Source organism: Schistocerca gregaria, chromosome 6, assembly GCF_023897955.1.
Source record: "Schistocerca gregaria isolate iqSchGreg1 chromosome 6, iqSchGreg1.2, whole genome shotgun sequence".
In the NCBI taxonomy this organism is placed as follows: domain Eukaryota; kingdom Metazoa; phylum Arthropoda; class Insecta; order Orthoptera; family Acrididae; genus Schistocerca; species Schistocerca gregaria.
The window spans coordinates 565,118,408-565,140,082 of record NC_064925.1 but is presented as its reverse complement, the minus strand read 5'-3'; positions in this window follow the sequence as shown (position 1 = coordinate 565,140,082).

The following is a 21,675-nucleotide window of genomic DNA, read 5'->3' as shown; positions in this document are numbered from 1 at the left end:
TCCGTGACGTATAAAAAGAGTTGCCGCTTGCAGTCAGAATTCAGCTCCGGGGAATTCGTGCAACAGCATACTCACGTAAAGATGGCGGCCAGCTGGACCGTGGAAATACTGTGTCAAGATATCTTCGTGGTCCGGCTGCAGAACGACAAGAATATTATCAGTTGTTACCCCGGAGAAGTATACATAGTCAATCTACAGAATATCTCGCAATTACAATTTCGAGCCAATATAGTCATAAAGTAGTAAAAAAAGAGATTATTTTGCTCTGATTTGGATATAAAGAAAAAAGTAATGTTTCGGTATCAATGGTTGAGATTTCTAAAACAGAAAATTTCGTTAATTACGTGCCAGGTAGCTGTTCATTATAAGGACAATCTTTGGTGTAAAAGCTACCGATATTTGTCACATTCTAGCAGCAAAATAAAAAACGTAATCAACGAATGACGGTAGTAGTCAGATGGGCTGAGTGGACTTGTTGAAGTTTCTTTACGTAAAGAAGAAAGTACGGTCAGAGAGGTTTCACGCCGTGAAGTTACATGAAGAAGAGAGATAAAAAAAAAATTGTTGTCGGTCGACGCAAGATTATCACTGTCGTATAAAAAATACATAGGTTCAGAAAGTAAATGTACAGCGACGAGTAAAGTAAAAAGCATTTAGCAATATAGAGGCCTAGTAAATTTTGACCAGTAATTAGCTCTCCTGCCGTATTTCTGTGACTTATTCGAGTAATAACTCAATGGTAATGCTGCATTGCTATATCAGTTACTTACTTACCGACTGAACTCACGAAACTTTGACCTCTGGGCGTATTGGGTTTAAGTAGAGCACAGTTAAAAATTCAAAACGGTAAAGGAAGCCCAACAGTTTGCAATTACTGTCCACCAATTTTTTTTCGTCTAAACATCGTTATCATAGGCATCCGCTTTCAACTGACGCCCATTGTGAACATGGGCCATGCGGCTCTTTATGAACTGTAGCTGCTGCTGCTCTGTCCCAGGCCACAGCAATCACGAAACAGCGGTGACCTATTTTGCTGCACCACACAGATTTCAGTTTATCCACAGTTAGTCACAGTCCTCGTGCTGTTCACAATGCTGCCGCTCGCAGTTCACGTGCGTGACGGCTGTCCATAACACGCGATACCTTCTCTCAACATTTAGTTGAACGTCTCAGTGCACAGTTTACTTACCTTAATCACTCTTCTCCTGCCGTTTGCAACGATCCACTTGAACGTCCCAATTAAGAATTTAGCAGCATCACGCCACTGGCAGCCACGCGATCCCGTCACGAACTCGCCACGGGCTGACCGCTATACCTACAAATACACTACTGGCCATTGAAATTGCTACACCACGAAGATGACGTGCTACAGACGCGAAATTTAACCGACAGGAAGAAGATGCTGTGATATGCCAATGATTAGCTTTTCAGGGCATTCACACATGGTTCGTGCCCGTGGCGACGCCTACAACGTGCTGACATGAGGAAAGTTTCCAACAGATTTCTCATACACAAACAGCAGTTGACCGGCGTTGCCTGGTGAAACGTTGTTGTGATGCGTCGGCTAAGGAGGAGAAATGCGCACCATCACGTTTCCGACTTTGATAAAGGTCGGATTGTAGCCTGTGCCGATTGCGGTTTATCGAATCGCGACATTGCTGCTCCCGTTCGTCGAGATCGAATGACTGTTAGCAGAATATGGAATCGGTGGGTTCAGGAGGGTAATACGGAACGCAGTGCTGGATCCCAACTGCCTCTTATCACTACCAGTCGAGATGACAGGCATCTTATCCCCATGGATGTAACGAATCTTGCAGCCAGGTCTCGATCCCTGAGTCAACAGATGGGGACTTTTGCAAGACAACAACCATCTGCACGAACAGTTCGACGACGTTTGCAGCAGCATGGACTATCAGCTTGCAGACCATGGCTGCGGTTACCCTTGACGCTGCATCACAGACAGGAGCGCCTGCGATGGTGTGCTCAACGACGAACCTGAGTGCACGAATGGTAAAACGTAATTTTTTTTTGGATGAATCCAGGTTCTGTTTACAGCATCATGCTGGTCGCGTCCGTGTTTGGCGACATCGCGGTGAACGCACATTTGGAGCGTGTATTCGTCATCGCCACACTGACACATCACCCGGCGTGATGGTATGGAGTGCCATTGGTTACACGTCTCGGTCACCTCTTGTTCACATTGACGGCGCTTCGAACAGTGGACGTTACATTTCAGATATGTTACGACCCGCCGGCCGTGGTGGTCTAGCGGTTCTAGGCGCTCAGTCCGGAACTGCGTGACTGCTACGGTCGCAGGTTCGAATCCTGCCTCGGGCATGGATGTTTGTGATGTCCTTAGGTTAGTTAGGTTTAAGTAGTTCTAAGTTCTAGGGGACTGATGACCACAGCAGTCAAGTCCCATAGTGCTCAGAGCCATTTGAACCATTTTGTTACGACCCTTGGTCTAGCCTTCATTCGATCCCTGCGAAACCCTACATTTCAGCACGATAATGCACGACCGCATGTTGCAGGTCCTGTACGGGCCTTTCTGGATACGGAAAATATTCGACTGCTGCCCTGGCCACTACATTCTCCAGATCTCTCACGAACTGAAAACGTCTGGTCAATGGTGGCCGAACAACTGGCTCGTCACAATACGCCAGTCACTACTCTTGACGAACTGTTGTATCGTGTTGAAACTGCTTGGGCAGCTGTACCTGTACCTGTTTGACTCAATCCGCAGGCGTATCAAGGCCGTTATTGCGGCCAGAGGTGGTTGTTCTGGGTACTGATTTCTCAGGATATATGCACTCAAACTGCGAGAATATGCAATCACATGTCAATTCTAGTATAATACATTTGTCCAATGAATACCCGATTATCATCTGCATTTATTCTTGGTGCAGCAATTTTGATGGCCAGTAAGTGCACATCCAAATCTACAAGATGTCTCGTGTTTCACAATTCATGTCACACACTTGTAGAGGCTGTGGACGGGACATAGTAGATCATGTTTTGTATAGGAACGCATATCCGGAAATGCCATACAACGACGCTACGGAACGTCAAAGCCATAGGCGCCGGCGCCTGTCAGTTTATGTATACACGGAGTGATTCCATGATGATGTTACAAACTTTCAAGGTTGATGGACAAGGATAAACATATCAATCTGAGGTAAGGGCCCCTGTACCTGAAACGAACGAGTCTAGTTACAAGCGAAAACCGTTCTGATACGTATGACAGTGGAAAACACTTACCGCTACTATTGTTGCCAATATTGTAGGGTAGGTAATTTTCAGTGGTGGTAGTAGAGATCAAGACAAGAAAAAATGTCTAGCAAACATAGGCGCTAAAATGAATACCTTAAAAGCTATGTTCACTAGAGGAGATGCGTTTCACACTAGCATAGATAAACAAGTGCTTATAGCTCCTCAGACACGCATTTTAGAGCCTGTGATTAGTAGACATTTTTTCTTGTTTTGGTCCACACTCCCAGTTCTGAAAGTTGCCTAACCTATATTCATAGCAAAGTATGGGTACCTGTATTCCAGTCAGAGGCACCAGAACGATTTTCACTTACAACATTCTAGTTGTCTGTTTCCCGTACAGAGACCATTACCTAAAATTATCCGCCTCCATCGCCCTTGAGAGATTGTAATACCATAAAGGAATCACCCGGTGTATACATATACACACATCAAAAAAGATAGGCGTTGACTGTGTACATTGTATCACAGACACAGTCCCTTTGAGTGTTCAGAGATGTCACTAAACCCGCCCAAAGATGTAAGCAGCCATGCGTGAGCAGCGCCTATTAGACGAAGGGTGGTGGTGGTGGGGGGGAGGGGTTCCGACGCCGATCAGTTTCTGTTATCCCACCAGCAAGGAGGTAAACAGCTCTTGTTGTTTGTAGTTCAACCATGACTAGAGGGTCAATACCGCTGTTTGATCGCGTCCGAAATGTTACTTTGTTCCAGGAAGGTCTAGAAGTGTCCAGGCGTCTCGGAGCGAACCAAAGCGATGTTGTTCGGACATTCAGGAGATACAGAGAGACAGTACCTGTCGATAACATCCATCGCTCAGACCGCCCACAGTCTACTACTGCAGTGGATGACCGCTACCTACTGATTATGGCTCAGAGGAACCATGACAGCAACGCCACAACGTTGAATAATGCTTTTAGTGTAGCCACAGGACGTTGTGTTACGACTCAAACTGTGCTCATTAGGCTGCATGGTGCACAACTTCACTCACGACGTCCATGGCGAGTTCCAACTTTGCAACCACGACACCGTGCAGCGCGGTACAGATGGACCCAACAACATTCCAAATGGACCGCTCAGGATTGGTCTCTCGTTCTCTTTAGCGATGAATGTCGTATATGCCTTCAACCAGACGTCGGAGACGTGTTTGGAGGCAATCCGGTCGGGCTGAACGCCTGAGACACGCTGTCCAGCGAGTGCAGGAAGGTGGGGTCTCCTGATGTTTTGGGGTCGCATTATGTGGGGCACACATACGCCGCTGGTGGTCATCGAAGTCGCCATAACGGCTGCACGATACGTGAATGCCATCCTCCGACCGATGGTGCAACCATATCGGCACCATATTGGCGAGACGTTCGCCTTCATGGACGACAATTCGCGCCCCCCTCGTGCACATCTTATGAATGACTTCCTTCAGGATAACGACATCGCTGGATTAGGGTAGCCAGCATGTTCTCCAGACATGAACCCTATAGAACATGTGGGATAGATTGGAAAGGGCTGTTTATGGACGACGTGACCCGCCAACCACTCTGAGGGGTCTACGCCGAATCGTCGTTGAGGAGTGGAACAATCTGGACCAACAGTGCCTTGGTGAACTTGTGGATAGTATGCGAGGACGAATACATTCCTGCATCATTGCAAGAGGACGTGGTACTGGGTATTAGAGAGACTGGTGTGCACAGAAATCTGGACCACCACCTCTAAAGATCTCGCTTTATGGTGGTACAACATGCAGCGTGTGGTTTTTATTAACAATAAAAAGGGCGGAAATGGTGTTTATGTTGATCTCTATTCCACTGTTCTTTAGAGGTGCCGGGGCTCTCGGAACCGAGGTTAAAATGGTTCAAATGGCTCTAAGCACTATGGGACTTAACATCTGAGGTCATCAGTCCCCTAGACGTAGAACTACTTGAACCCAACTAACCTAAGGACATCACACACATCCATGCCCGAGGCAGGATTCGACCCTGCGACCGTAGCAGCAGTGCGGTTCCGGACTGAAGTGCCGAGAACCGCTCGGTCACATCGGCCGGCAACCGAGGAAATGCAAAACTTATTTGATGTGTGTATTTACGGACGCCGGCGCCAATAACTTTGACGCTCTGTGGCTTTGTATGACGTTTCCGTTTATGCGTGCCCTACGTAAAACTTGATCTACTAGTCTCCTCTACAAACTCCAGAAGTGTGTAACATGAAGTGTGAAATTCATGTCATTCTGTTTCAAAACTACACAGAAGTCTGAAGAGGCGCAGATTTTGACAAACCGTCTGAGGCCGAGAATAAAGTCATTTGGAAATCCGATCGAATGTGCTATACGAGAACATGTTGCAGATGCCAGATGGAATTCGCTGGGAGTGTTTTGCGTGGAGGTAAACACGAAATTATCGCTAACGAATTGCAGACAACTACATGTCCATCGCATGGTCTCTTATCTTATCTAGACGATCTTGGCAATGGCGTCTTCAACTAACGTGCAATTATTACTGCAAAAAAAGTACGCAAGGTTGTCTCTTATCCTGCACACGAAAACATAAATCTGAACCCAAGGTCTTCACAGTACTTACATATGCTTCAGAACGAGCTTTCAGGATTGGAAACATGTGAACTACTTTGCATCAAACAAGATGTGTCTATGAGATATAGTAGTTCGAAACTATTTTCCAATGTTTTACTGGGAAAAATTGGTCATTACATGATTTTAAGTGTCAAAACGGGTATCTCAAAGTAGTAGAAGAGATTTTTTCAAATGTTGAATTATTACGCACTGCACTAGCCGTCTAGCTAAGAACTTCGTATTACGGCCAGTATTGTATTCATGTACTTTCTTTATATTTGTAACGACGAGGGAGCTGAGAGCTGCAAATACTGTGTCAGTGTTCCCAAGATGTAGGACAGGGGATTCTTATTCCAATACATATTAACACTCTTCACTCGTTTTTCAGAATACGTTAAATTTGCAACACGCTATTTACGACGTGTGTATTGATTCAGTAAGTACACAACTGAATATGTACGTGTAAATCTAAACGTAAATATTGTGAGACCAAGAAGAGAATTTAATAAATATTAAATTTTGAGCGAATAATGTTGCCTTCACCGAACAAATTTATCACTTCGGAACTCATCATGAAGAAGATGTACAGTAGTCCTTTCCAGAGCGTCACATAGCTACGATTTTATTATTTATAGATATAGACATTGTGATTGAGATTAGACACAATGGTGTAATGCGAATATCAAATATATATATCAAGGATAAACTAACGGTCTTCCTATGTGAACACATACCGCACTCACATCGTAGACTTGCGCAGAAGCGTTATTTATATATTTATTTATACATCTAGTTCCGTACGACCAAACTGAGGATCAAGTCCCCTAGGTCATGGAACTACTCAGTACACGAAATTACAACTTAAAAGTAATAACAGATAAAATAAAATGTTAACGAACCCAAAAATGTCGAGCTATAAGTTTAAGTAAACGCAATCAAAAATACAACACAAGAATCAGCATATTTTTTCAAGGAACTCCTCAGCAGAATAGAAGGATTGACCCATGAGGAAACTCTTCGATTTCGGTTTGAAAGCGCTTGGATTACTGCTAAGATTTTGAATTCTTGTGGTAAATTATTGAAAATGGATGCAGCTGTATGCCGCACACATATCTGCAGTAGAGTTGCGGAAGTGCGGTCCAAATGCAGATTGCACTTCTGCCGAGTATTAACTGAGTGAAAGCTGCTAGTTCTTGGGAATAAGCTGAAATTGTTAAGAAGAAATGGCAGTAAAGAATATGTATACTGAGAGGGCAATGTCAGAATACCCAAACAAGTGAAATGGGGTCGACAAGAGGTTCGCCGCGTGGGATTAGCCGAGCGGTCTAGGGCGCTACAGTCATGGACTGTGTGGCTGGTCCCGGAGGAGCTGTCTAGTCCTCCCTCGGGCATGGGTGTATGTGTTTGTCCTTAGGATAATTTAGGTTAAGTAGTGTGTAAGCTTAGGGACTGATGACCTTAGCAGTGAGTCCCATAAGATTTCACACACATTTGAAAATTTCGACAAGTGGTTCGCGAACTTACACCACTTATTGCCCTAACTGCGCGTTTCTGGGCCAAAAATATCCGTTTAGAATGGTAACAGATACTCCAAAATATAACACCATACTACATAAGAGAGTGAAAATAAGCAAAGTGGACTAATTTTCCTGTCGAACCGTCACTTACTTCAGACAGCGTTCGAATAGTAAAAATGACAGCATTAAGTCTTTGAACCAGATTATGAATGTGGGCCTTCCATGACAGTTTACGATCTATCTGAAGACCTAGAAATTAGAACTGTTCAGTTTCACTAATCACATGCCAATTCTGTGAAATTAAAACGTCGGGTTTTGTTGAATTGTGTATTAGAAACTGTAAAAACTGAGTCTTACTGTGATTTAGCGTTAGTTTATTTTCTGCGAGCCATGAACTTATATCATGAACTGCACTATTTGCAACCGAGCCAAGGTTGCACTGAGCATCCTATACTACCAAGTTAGTACCATCAGTAAACATAAATATTTTATAATTACTAGTAATATTAGAGGGCATATCATTTATATAAATAAGGAACAGGAGTGGCCCCAATACTGATCCCTGGGGCACTTCACATTTGACCGTACCCCACTCAGACCACACGTCACAGCCATTCCCAATACTGTGAAAAATGGCCTTTTGCTACTTGTTGTTAAAGTAAGAGGTGAACCAGTCGTTAGCTACTGCCAGTGTTCCATAATGGTCGAACTCCTGGAGCAATATTTTGTGATCAACACAATCAAACGACTTAGTTAAATTAAAAAAATCCCTACAGTTGGAAAACTTTTGTTTAATCCATCCAGTACCTCACAGAGAAACTAGAATATAGTATTTTCAGTTGTTAAAGGACTTCTAAACACGAACTGTACATTTGATAGCAAACTGTGTGATACCAAGTGAGCAATTATCCTTACATTAACCCACAGCCTTTTCAACTTTAGCAAATATTGACGGCATAGTACGAGGTGCAAAATTGTCTACACTATCCGTTTCTCCCTTTTTATTAAGCGGCTTTACTACTAAGTACTTTAAATGTTCAGGGAACTGACCATTCTTGAAGAAAGAGTCACAAACAATTGCTAAGTATACGGCTGACACGTGCAGCACAGTACTTTCATATTCCGGTAGGCACGCCATCATATCCATGAAAGTCCTTAGTTTTCAGTGAGTTAATTATTGACTCAATCTTCTCCTTGTTTGTATCACAGAGGGGCATTTCAGACATCAGTCCGGAAGGGCATTTTTCAAGAGAGTTGTATGATTCCCTGTAGGAACTCATTATTTAATTCACTAGCAATGTTCAGTAATAGATTGTTAAATACTGTACACACATCTGTCTTATCAGTAACAGAAATATTTTTATTACGAACTGATTTTATATGGTCGACCTTCTGCTGTTGACCAGACACTTCCTTCACCACTAACCATATGGTTTTAATTTTATCTTGTGAATTAGCTATTCCATTTACGTACCACATACTGTTTGCCTTCCTAATAAAATTTTTAAGCACTTTACAATACCGTTTGTAATGGGCTACTGTAGCTTGCTTCTGACTACTTCTAACATTTTGATATAATACTCGCTTTGTTCTACATGATATCCTTATCCCACTAGTCAGCCACCAACGCTGCCTTTTACTGCTAGTACCTCGTTTAGAAGGATCTAATCGAAAGTAACTTCCAAAGAGTATGAGAAAAGTGTTAAGGAAAGCATTATATTTGTCACCTATGTTATCGGCACTATAAACACCCTAACACTCTTGATCCTTAACGAGGTTTAAAAAGCATTCAGGCTATTCAGGTTAATGTCTCACGATCCTCTAACAAACGAGCCCATTCCTGAGAAATGGTTGTGTATATGTCTGCAAGATTCTCAGTAATAAGCTTTTGTACAGGATTAATTGGGGGAGACACTGCTGGACAGTTCCTGTAGTGTATATTTTCACTTGTGTTTGTTTCACTCACCAGACGAACTCAATACTGTTAGGAGCTTTCATCCATGACATTTAAATCTGGCGCAGTTACACCGCTGCAAAGCCACACATTTGGTTGTGTTAACAGTAGCCCTCCGACAAACTACGAAGATATGAAACTCCGTACGCTCAACTAGTATTATGTCTCCCCAGGTCAGAATCATGTCACCATCATATTCGTCTCTTTCCTCTATGTCCTTCTTACTCTACCGACCATACGCGCTCGTCCTGTTCACACAAGAGGATAAAATCCGTTTCTCCTTTCCTTTGTCTTTGTATTCCAGTGACATCTGAAGATTAAGCTGACAGCGGAATTAATGTATCACTCGAGATCTCTGACTACGGAAAAAAGTATGAATTACTATCGAGCAAAAGTACGAAGGTCCCACCCATAAACCCAAGCGTAAATATTTAAATGCTGTGGTCCATGTGTAACATTACATCTGTTGCGTTGCGTTTAAAATTTCTATGTCCTGCTGGATTCGTAGATTCACTAAGCCTTTTTGTTCTGTTTTTGACATGTTACTATGTAATTATGATAGCCCATATGCCAGTAGTATCGCAGGAAAACGTGGTCTTAGATGCTTAACGATGTTGCGTTCCGTGTCTGACTACAAGTATTTTGGGAGACGCTTCGTCTTATCTTCATTTTCCAGGACAGAACAAAGGTCACCATCGATCGTACGATCATCTCTCTCTTTACTGCACTGCAGCTCTAGAACTGGCAGGACAACTATGATCAGTGTATTACAAGTAGCTATGTAGTCTGAACCTAATGGATGACATCGAAATAAGTGTCCAAGGAATAGAAAAGCAACTGAAATCACTCAACAGAGGAAAGTCCACTGGACCTGACGGGATACCAATTCGATTCTACACAGAGTACGCGAAAGAACTTGCCCACTTCTAACAGCCGTGTACCGCAAGTCTCTAGAGGAACGGAAAGTTCCAAATGATTGGAAAAGAGCTCAGGTAGTCCCAGTCTTCAAGAAAGGTCGTAGAGCAGATGCGCGAAACTATAGACCTATATCTCTGAAGTCGAACTGTTGTAGAATTTTAGAACATATTTTTTGCTCGAGTATCATGTCGTTCTTGGAAACCCAGACTCTACTCTGTAGGAATCAACATGGATTCCGGAAACAGCGCTCGTGTGAGACCCAACTCGCTTTATTTGTTCATGAGACCCAGAAATTATTAGATACAGGCTCCCAAGTAGATGCTATTTTCCTAGACTTCCGGAAGGCGTTCGATAAAGTTCCGCACTACCGCCTGATAAACAAAGTAACAGCCTACGGAATATCAGTCCAGCTGTGTGGCTGGAATGAAGAATTTTTAGCAAACAGAACACAGCATGTTGTTATCAATGGAGAGACGTCTACAGACGTTAAAGTAACCTCTGGCGTGCCACAGGGGAGTGTTATGGGACCATTGCTTTTAACAATATATGTAAATGACCTAGTAGATAGTGTCGAAAGTTCCATGCGGCTTTTCGCGGATGATGCTGTAGAATACAGAGAAGTTGCAGCATTAGAAAATTGTAGCGAAATGCACGAAGATCTGCAGCGAATAGACACTTGGTGTAGGGAGTGGCAACTGACCCTTAACATAGACAAATGTAATGTATAACGAATACATAGAAAGAAGGACCCTTCATTGTATGATTATATGATAGCGGAACAAACATTGGTAGCAGTTACTTCTGTGAAATATCTGGAAGTATGCGTGCGAAACAATTTGAAATGGAATGATCATATAAAATTAATTGTTGGTAAGGCGGGTACCAGGTTGAGATTCTTTGGGAGAGTCCTTAGAAAATGTAGTCCATCAACAAAGGAGGTGGCTTACAAAACACTCGTTCGACCTATACTTGAGTATTGCTCATCAGTGTGGGATCCGTACTACGTCGGGTTGACAGAGGAGATAGAGAAGAGCGGCTCGTTTTGTCAAAGGGTTATTTGGTAAGCGTGATAGCGTTACTGAGATGTTTAGCAAACTCAAGTGGCAGACTCTTCAAGAGAAGCGCTCTGCATCGCGGTGTAGCTTGCTCGTCAGGTTTCGAGAGGGTGCGTTTCTGGATGAGATATCGAATATACTGCGTCCCCCTACTTACACCCCCCGAGGAGATCACGAATGTAAAAGTAGAGAGATTCGAGCGCGCACGGAAGCTGTCAGACAGTCGTTCTTCCCGCGAACCATACGCGACTGGAACAGAAAAGGGAGGTAATGACAGTGGCACGTAAAGTGCCCTCCGCCACACACCGTTGGGTGGCTTGCGGAGTATGAATGTAGATGTATATGTAGATGTAGATAACGACACACACTCCAATATAACTCAGGCATGTACAAGCATTAATCTATTAGTTGAAAAAATGCCTCAGACTGGACTATGTGCCGTTGTAATTACGTTCAATCTACATGACTACTTCTAACGCACTGGTAACAGCTGACCTCTCAGTTGAAACCTAGATCTGCAATGCAATAAAAAACGCAGATGACTTTACGATCGATGCTGACCTTCTTTCTGTCCTAGATTACATTATTCTCATGGAATCGAACGTGGTGACTCTTCAGTTTCGTCACTGAGATCACCATCGACCTCTATAGGGAAAATCCCTCAGCAGGTCATACTTCTTTTTCTGCTTGTAACAGTTCTCCTTTAGTTATCTTTACTCTCTTATTTAGGTGTTAGGGGAATGGTGTTATTTTTGCTCACGTCATGTTAATCACAGTCAACAATAATTTCAATGACTGAAAGAAATTAACGACAGAAATGACCCCAAGTACATAAGCAGAATGCATCAGTTCCATTGTTTGTTCTGTAATGAAATTGACTCGCCCAGATAGCCGCGCTCGTTAGCATCATGTTACCGTGATTCGGGGAGGCACGACAGCAGCAGATCAGATGCGAGCGGTGGCTTAACAAGGCCGCGGATGTGGTTTCTAGGCGGTTTCCCACGTCTGACTGGGTGAATATTGCGCTGACGTACACGTCCTGCCACAGATACGCGATTCGCAATCATTTCGAAAACTTTCCCACGCTATCGCATGAGGTTACAGTAGATCCTAATAGCTGGAGTATCCTATACTTATTCCTTCCAGAGGGGAGGTGGGGCGGGAGGGGGGGGGGTGTTGGTACAAGTGCCCGCTTTATCACTAACGGGGTTCGATTCCCGGTCCAGCACACTGTTTTAATCTGTTCGGAAGTTTCATATCAGCGGACACCACGTTGCAGAATGAAAATTCATTTTGGATACTAATTATGGTCAATCAATCATCTTGATAAAATACACTACTGGCCATTAAAATTGCTACACTACGATGATGACATACTACGGACGCGAAATTTAACCGACAGGCAGAAGATGCTGTGATATGCAAATGATTAGCTTTTCAGGGCATTCACAGCATCATGATGGTCGCATCCGTGTTTGGCGACATCGCGGTGAACGCACATTGGAAGCGTGTATTCGTCATCGCCATACTGGCGTATCACCCGGCATGATGGTATGGAGTGCCATTGGTTACGCGTCTCGATCACCTCTTGTTCGCATTGTCGGCACTTTGAACAGTGGACGTTACATTTCAGATGTGTTGCGACCCGTGGCTCTACCCTTCATTCGATCCCTGCGAAACCCTACATTTCAGCACGATAATGCACGACCGCATGTTGCAGGTCCTGTACGGGCGTTTCTGGATACAGTAAATGTTCGACTGCTGCCCTGGCCAGCACATTGTCCAGATTTCTCACAAATTGAAAACGTCTGGTCAATGGTGGTCGAGCAACTGGCTCGTCACAATACGCCAGTCACTACTCTTGATGAACTGTGGTATCGTGTTGAAGCTGTATGGGCAGCTGTACCTGTACACGCCATCCGAGCTCTGTTTGACTCAATGCCCAATCGTATCAAGGCCGTTATTACGGCCAGAGGAGGTTGTTCTGGCTACTGATTTCTTACGATCTATGCACCCAAATTGAGTGAAAATGTAATCACATGTTAGTTGTAGTATAATATATTTGACCAATGAGTACCCGTTTGTCATCAGCACTTCTTCTTGGTGTAGCAAGTGGCCAGTAGTGCATTCGAATAAAATCCTGCTCTGTTTCGTTTGCCCACGTTATGTTGTCAACCCACTCCCGTGGATAAGAAGAGAGTCTGGCTGACACGTAGAGCTGTAAGTAAGGACGATAGCTCCAAGTATCGTCGTCCTGTTTCTTATCAGCGGCAGCCTGGCGGGACGTTTTTTTCTGCTGGTTCCTGAAGTGCTGACGTGGTGCTTGGTCTTCGCCAGTGTTGGTACAATCTGTCCGTCCTGGTATCTCGTAAGCAAGGTGGGTCATCGTGCACAGCAGTAACGTTGCCTTCTCTTCTAGCGCAACTTATCAAGACTAAGCACGTTAAACATTTTTTTGCCCATGTAGTGGAACGATGTGACGCTTCTGCTTTGTTTAAATTTGTGTTGATCATTTTACTCTTAGTCAAAACCTAGAGCGGCCTGCGGTATGTAGCGTTTACAGTTTGGGTGGAGCGAAAATGGCAAGCAACGATATATGGGCTGGATATCCAACGAAAACGACTAGGGAAGTTATCGACATATCGTGAAAAGAGAATGTAAGAACTTTACTGCAAAAATAAAAACATGCAAATAACCTATTTCGCCGAGAACACCTGGAAGATCATAGCTCTTTAGATTACAAGACCAGGTACTGTAACTGGCCGTATATCATTTGATTCACATTTGCTCCGTTGTTTGGTCTCCTAGTGTATTGCTAATGTTGCATTTGTTTATGCTGAGGGTCAGTTGTTTAAGTCGTAACTGGTTGCAGTGTTGCTAAATCAGTATCTCTAAGTGTATGCCAATTGCATGGAAGGAATCAATGATTTATATGAACAGCATAGACTGGCAAAGGCCAACTGAGGACTTAGCCGCCATCTTTTGTGAGGTCAAATTGGGAAATACTAGTCGTATGCTGGCACATGCTCATTTGTTTGTTTATTCAATACTATAGCAAATGCTGCTGCCAGTTACAGAAACGACGCATTTTGTGACATTATCCCGACAATGAAGTTCGTTTGTCGTATACTATGGCATCTTAATACTTGATATTTGCTATGAGCCAGCTATTGCATTATTTTGGTGCCTTCCCTATAGTATAAACAAGTGTATTTTTTCGAATTACAGATATATCTTTCGGTGTACGCACAAACGCATTCCTTTACAGGTTTTACGTTCGGTAGTCCTATTTCTGGCTCGAATGACATTTCTCCTTGGAAGTAGGTCTGCTGTGTTGCATCTTTACCATAGGTACAGTCAACAGATCGGTGATATTAGTATTGGCGGTGAAAGTGTTCGATGAATAAACAAATAACTACTAATTTGGTTCGAATGCTTCACTTTGTTGCTGTTGAGGAGAACTACATATACGTAAAGAGGACTTTTGCTGTAGTTACTGTTTTTAATGTTGTTGTAGCGTTATGTTGTTCCTGTGAAACTTTGAGCATTTACGATTCTAATGCTCGAATGTAGTTGGAATGCTTAATTATCATTGCTGTTGAGGAAAATTAGAAGTACGGGATGTACGGAAATTTCCGTTGGAAATTCTAGGATTTGTGCAGGGAGTGAGTACATAATATTTTGAATAGGAACGCATGTCCGGAAGTGTATCGTTTCCGTTTTACGATGGTTTCAGTTCAGATGTTTGACTCATCCACTTCTGCATAAGGAACTGAATTAGGTCGACTAAGTACAATCATTAGGTAACAATTCGAAAGGAAACATAATCAATTTACCAATTAAGCACATTTTTCTGCATTAACACTTAAACACAATGTGTATACATTATTCTAAAACAGGAAAGAACCCAGTATGCTGTACGTACGAAACAGTACTGGTGCATTACAACCACGTCTCTCTGTGGCAACCACCTACGTTGTTACAGACATTGTACCTACAAAGTGTGTTCTGGTGCACACTCTCCATCCCACCGGGAGTCTCTTCAGCTTGTAGCGCAGCGGCCAGAACTCGTGGACGCTTTACACGTCTGAACTGAAACCGTCACAGAACGGAAAAGCACGTATCTGTACGAGGTTTCCTATCCAAAATTTTATGCACTCACTTGCCTCTACAAGTCCTAAAAGTTTGTAGCGGGAATTTCCGAGCACCGTGCAAGTAGGTGGGATTTTTGTTGTTGTTGTAGGGTTGTGTTTTGTTTGTGTAGCTGCGAGCAGTTGTAATGGAAGCCAAGACTGTCATATTTGATATCACATTGTGTTGGAATATTTGTCTCCCGGAACAGAGAATTTCCGAGATCCCCTATTAGTACATAACCACGCTGTTGTGTAACCTGCTGCATAATTCAACAGCCTACATGACACCATAAATCTGATTTCAACCTGCTCTTGTCATTGTATAAAAGCAATTAACACTGCTTAACAAGCAAAACCTTTGCTTCTATACGAGCAGGCTTTCAAGGACCATTTGATAATGGATAAATAAAAGTTAATCATATTATTGTATGTTATCTACTGAGCAAAAGAACGAATCTCTACTGACAGTTTAACATTTGTGTTGTAAAGCTATTAGAAGTGAATAGAAACGAAATAAAGCACGTCCATGGTATACAGTAATTTTCAAGTATAATAATAAACAGTAGCCGACCGGAGTGGCCGAGCGGCTCTAGGTGCTTCAGTCTGGAACCACGAGACCGCCACGGTCGCAGGTTCGAATCCTGCCTCGGGCATGGATGCTTGTGATGTCCTTAGGTTAGTTAGGTTTAAGTAGTTCTAAGTTCTCGGGGACTGATGACCTCAGATGTTGAGTCCGATAGTGCTCAGAGCCATTTGAACCAACAAACAGTACTCTGTTGAGACCTACAGTTATTCGACATTGAAATGTACCTGAGGCTATCTTTCTACGTTAAGTAGGGCAATTTACAAGAAAGGCCTATCATTACGCTTAAAATGGTATTAACTTTGTGTAGATTTGTCTAATCTGTTTTCCTCCATTCTTCGTTGATTTAGTTTTGGACCGATGATGTAACCTAATATAATGTTTTAACAACAGCTATATCGGAATACAACAGCGACATTCCAGAGTCAGAGGAAACAATTAGAGGGTCAAACTTAGTGAGCAAAATCTGTGTCCAACATTCTGAATATATCGAGATATAAACGTAGGAGGAAATTATTATCCGCAACTGACGTTTGACAATTCTTTAATACGCTTTGTGCCTCTTTGAACATACAATGGGAACGATTTATGAGTCAGAAAAAATATTTTTATGTAAGTTTCCCATCACAATACCAAGCTTCTGTAGCATGAAAGAGGTATATAACGTTTATGTTTATAGCTGTGTCGCATCCACCTAGTAAATATGCGGAGAGTGTTGACGTTAGAAAATGTGCCGGCCAATGTTGCTTGTTGTTGGCTCCCAGTGAGCTGTTAACGCTCTGTATGTTGATTATATACCTATTTTCCAGAGGTCGTTTAGAACATTTTCCATTGTTACTGTTCCAAGTAGGCCTCTGCAAATAACCTAGGTTACATGCCCACCAAGATTCTACTTCATGGGGATAATGCGTTTTAAGCATCCCATGAATTCCACGCAAGAGGCTTAATTTTATGGGTGGCATAGGGTGATAAACGTATGATGCGGACACGATTGTCTTTTACTTTGACTATCACACACATCTGATAAGGTGTCCATCAAGTATTAGCACAACAATATCATCACAAAACGGCTTACCAAATCCACATGATAGTCAAATCACTTATTAAAAATATGTATCCTAATCCAGCTACCAGGATGGCAAGCTGAAGCTACATTGATGAGCCAAAACATTATGAGCATCTGCTTAATAGCTTGTATGTCCGCCTTTCAAACGAAATACATCACTGATTCTGCGTATCAGGGATCCGACAGTTTGTAGAGGTAGATGACTACGCACAGGTCATGAATAACGGGCTACTGAAAAATGTGTTGCATAGGGCTCACATCAGGCGAATTTATTAGCCGAGGCATCAACACGGGTTTACCTTAAATGTAGCGAGGTTCCGGCTCCGAGACACGGACAGTTATGCTGCTGAAAAATGACATCGCTGTCGGGGAAGAAATTGAGCATGAAGGGATGCAGTTGTTTCGTATCTGTCAGCGTGTCTTCGGTTACGATCACAGGTCACAGGCAAGCGCAGGAGAATGTCTCCTGTACCATAAAGCTGCTCCCATGAGTAGGCGTCCGTGTCCCACTGCACGTTTCGAGCCGCCGTTCACCTCGCTGAAGGCGTTTGTGTAGGCGACCATCGACCTAGTACAGCAATAATGTGACTCACCTAAGGAACCGACACTTTTCCGTTCATCTACGGTCGAATCCCGGTGGTCTCGCTCCCACTGCAGTTGTAATTGCCGATGTCGTTGAGTCAACACGTAGGGATGGTCGGCTGAAGAGTTCCATGTCCGACAACGTATGACGAACAGCATGCCTCGAAACGTTTGAGTATCACCAGCGTTGATTCCACAGATCATCGTCGATCCCACTTTACAGAGCAGAGAAGCCTCCGATCCGCACGTTGTGTGAAGAGTCGTAGACGTCGGACCATTTAGCGCCTAGTGTTTAATTTCATTGTCGTTCGATGTCCGTCCTAGATGATCACGACAGTAGCATGTGATTCGACCAACTTCGCCGTTTTCGACATATCCGTTCACAGTCTCTACGTAATAATAGTTTGTCCTTTGTCACAGCAGCTTATCCCGACGGTCTCCCCCATCTGCAGCAAGCGCCACCAGACGGCATCCAGTGTCACGGTGGGCCACTGCCAGAGTGTTCTGCCTCATCAGTATATCGTCTTCTAACATACGACACTGTCGTATATTAGGACACCCATGGTATTGCGCATTAGGAATAACCTATCTACTGCTAGTTGCGCTGCTCTGTCTGAAGGACAGTTAATTACAACAAATGGAAGAGTACTTGGTGTAGAATCATGAGTATACTCTCGAACAGCTGCTCAACTTCAGATATTATAACCATACAAGTATATACACTAAAAAAACGTGAAATTCAGCACTTTTCAAGTCAAGGATTCTCGATAATATTAGGTCCATATTGGTCAGTGCTCTACGTCTCAGGCACTGTGCGAAATAAGTTGCGCTGCTTCCCAGCAGAGCTGAGCATCTAATTTAGTCAGAATCTAACTGTGTCACATTAGCGAATATTTCCACAATAGACACCTTTTCTATATATTCAAAACCATTTTCACGAATGATAATATCAGTTCGGTAAATTAAAACCAATGTCAAATCAGAGCGTTTACTATTAAACTGTAACTGCTGTAAGGCAAAGCGTAGTGCATTCCGGCAACTAAAGTTTAATATTCACATACCATCGAAATTATTGTGTTTTATGTTCCTTGAAAATTGGGGTGAAACGAGCCATAATTTCCGTTGAAAAACCATATCCTACGCCTGTCATACCATTTGGAAGGTCTTACGGTTTTGTACCTGTTTTCAGATCTACCGGGTTTCAAGGGGACTTGGAACGCCCTATCCCGACAATGTTAAATTTAGTGGCTTGGCTTCCCTGTGTTTCAGGAACCACTATAGCCATTGATATGAGACTTTTACAGGACATTAATCTGTATGTTCTGAGTCTATTGAACAGCAATAATTTGCACTTCAGCCACTGCTGAAACGTCCCCTTCGAAAAATTATTACAAGACTGTGCTTAAACTGAAACACAATATTTTTTAGCGCAACGCAATCTGACTTCCAAAAATCCCTACGAACGAATGGCCCTGACTAACATTAACCTATATGTTTCACTAATCGCTTACCTTACAAAAATCTTCGTTACTCAAGCTACTGAAATACAGCGAGCGCCACTACTGCCAGCTAAATAAAAGATTCAAACTACGGAAGGCACTAACTACTGATAGGCATAGTTAGCAAATGAAAGATTTTAATACAGTACAAACAGTGTATTTACCTTAATAGTCATAATATATATATATATCAGTTCGTGACACCAATTCTTACAAATTTCAAAACTCCGCCATCTCTCTCCCCACGTCCACCGCTGCTGGCGGCTCACCTCCAACTGCGCAATGCTACGCGCTGTTAGCATCCAGCTGCCGCTGCTCAACACTACAATGGCAGACAACAATGCAAACTAAACACAGACTGCACACAGCACAGTCAGTGATTTTCTTACAGAGCGCTACGTGGCGTTGGCGTTACCAATAAAAAAAACTAAACATCCTACTTACATAGCCCCCAATGCTCCCCACAAAAAATTTTAGAAATTGTTTTGGGCAGTGGCCAATAATGATTTGATAAAAGTTTTCATAATTACTATAACAAAGATATCAAATGCACACACTTATTGATACAATGTTGGTCAAAAGCTAAAATTTTCTCACAGTCCATATAGACAGTCCTGATCATTCATCACAGTAAAATAGTAGTGTTTTTCTCAAAGACTGAGCAATAAAAGAAAATGCACACGGAAGTAGTGGATTTCCATGCAGTCTTGAAGAAGTAGTGTTGTCCTTCCAACGAAAGACAGTGCTGACTCTTGACATGCAGACAGGTAATGGGCCACAACAGAGTCAGTCGACGTTGAAGACTATCGGTAGATAGGTCATCACAGAGCAGACCCACTGTAGTCCTGGTAGAAATTACTATTGGTGGGCCACCAGAGGTGCAGACCCATTGCATTCCTTGTAGAAATAATGGTACTGGTGGGTCATCAAAGGTGTAGACCCACTGTAGTCCTTGTAGAGATGGCCAGCAGCCATCTGTTTGACTGTGCAGGCGCACAATCACCATTGAAGAGTCTTGCGGATAATATAACAAGTCCATAACCACCACTTGTGCACTCAGAAAAATTGTTTTTGAAATGTCCTTAGAACCAGCAATGCTGTTATCCAGTCACTTACTGAGTTATTAACACGTGTGCAAACACTATCAGTCCCTACTTCTCACATATTGTCCATATACTATGACCAACAGAAACGTGTGCAGTGGTGAGCCGCCAGCAGCGGTGGACGTGGGGAGAGAGATGGCGGAGTTTTGAAATTTGTAAGAATTGGTGTCACGAACTGATATATATATATATATATATATATATTATGACTATTAAGGTAAATACACTGTTTGTACTGTATTAAAATCTTTCATTTGCTAACTATGCCTATCAGTAGTTAGTGCCTTCAGTAGTTTGAATCTTTTATTTAGCTGGCAGTACTGGCGCTCGCTGTATTGCAGTAGCTTGAGTAACGAAGATTTTTGTGAGGTAAGTGATTTGTGAAACATATAGGTTAATGTTAGTCAGGGGCCATTCTCTTGTAGGGATTATTGAAAGTCAGATTGCGTTGCGCTAAAAGATATTGTGTGTCAGCTTAAGCACAGTTATGTATAATTTTTCTAAGGGGACAATTCGGACAATGTTAAATTTAGTGGCTAGGCTTCCCTGTGTTTCAGGAACCACTATAGCCATTGATATGAGACTTTTACAGGACATTAATCTGTATGTTCTGTGTCTATTGAACAGCAATAATTTGCACTTCAGCCACTGCTTTCGGAAATTTGTGTACTTTTATCCTTCGTCATCCCAAATAACTTTAATTATCCATAACATCATGTTCTTCTTTTAGTTCAGTAGACTCAGGATGTGCATATTATCACTCAATGAAAATTTTAATACTCTACTCGAAGTGGTTTCTGAGATTTAGGTAAAATTCAACAAAAAATGTAAATTTTCAGGAACGATTTGTAAACTTTCAGAAGATTCTAAGTCATTTAATATATGCTTAATTTTTATTTTTAGTCGCTCAGAAACACCCGGTATCATATTGTATATCGTCCTCTCGCTCTTTTTCCAAATTGTTTCTTCTTTTCTTCTTTCTGGACTTCTTAGTGGCCAGCTGTGCTGCATACTCTGCTTTATCGATGCGAACCTTGTCCATCCGTTCAAGTTCTCAGATGCAGTTTGCTCCGGAATTAATTCCCATATGCTGTAGCATTTTCACCCTACCAATGTTTCCATCTTTAAAAGCAATAACAGCATCGCTCACCCTCACTTTAGTGTCTTCATTACAACAAAAACATTTTTTGGTAAGCGAGTCCATATAAGGTTATTGAACGACTCTTAGGGTTTTAAGTCTGATGATTTAGACACTACTTCAGTAATTCAGAATTTGCCAGGTCTCTATAAATAGGTTTCATGATAGTCATGACTGCTGCTGGGATGGAATTTTTATGCCTGTATGAACTGTTTTAGTACTGGGCATTGTGGTAATTGCACCATGAATCAGGTCCAGGAGGGCAAAGATGGTGTACTGGTTTTTCATCAGTTGACAGTCTGTGGA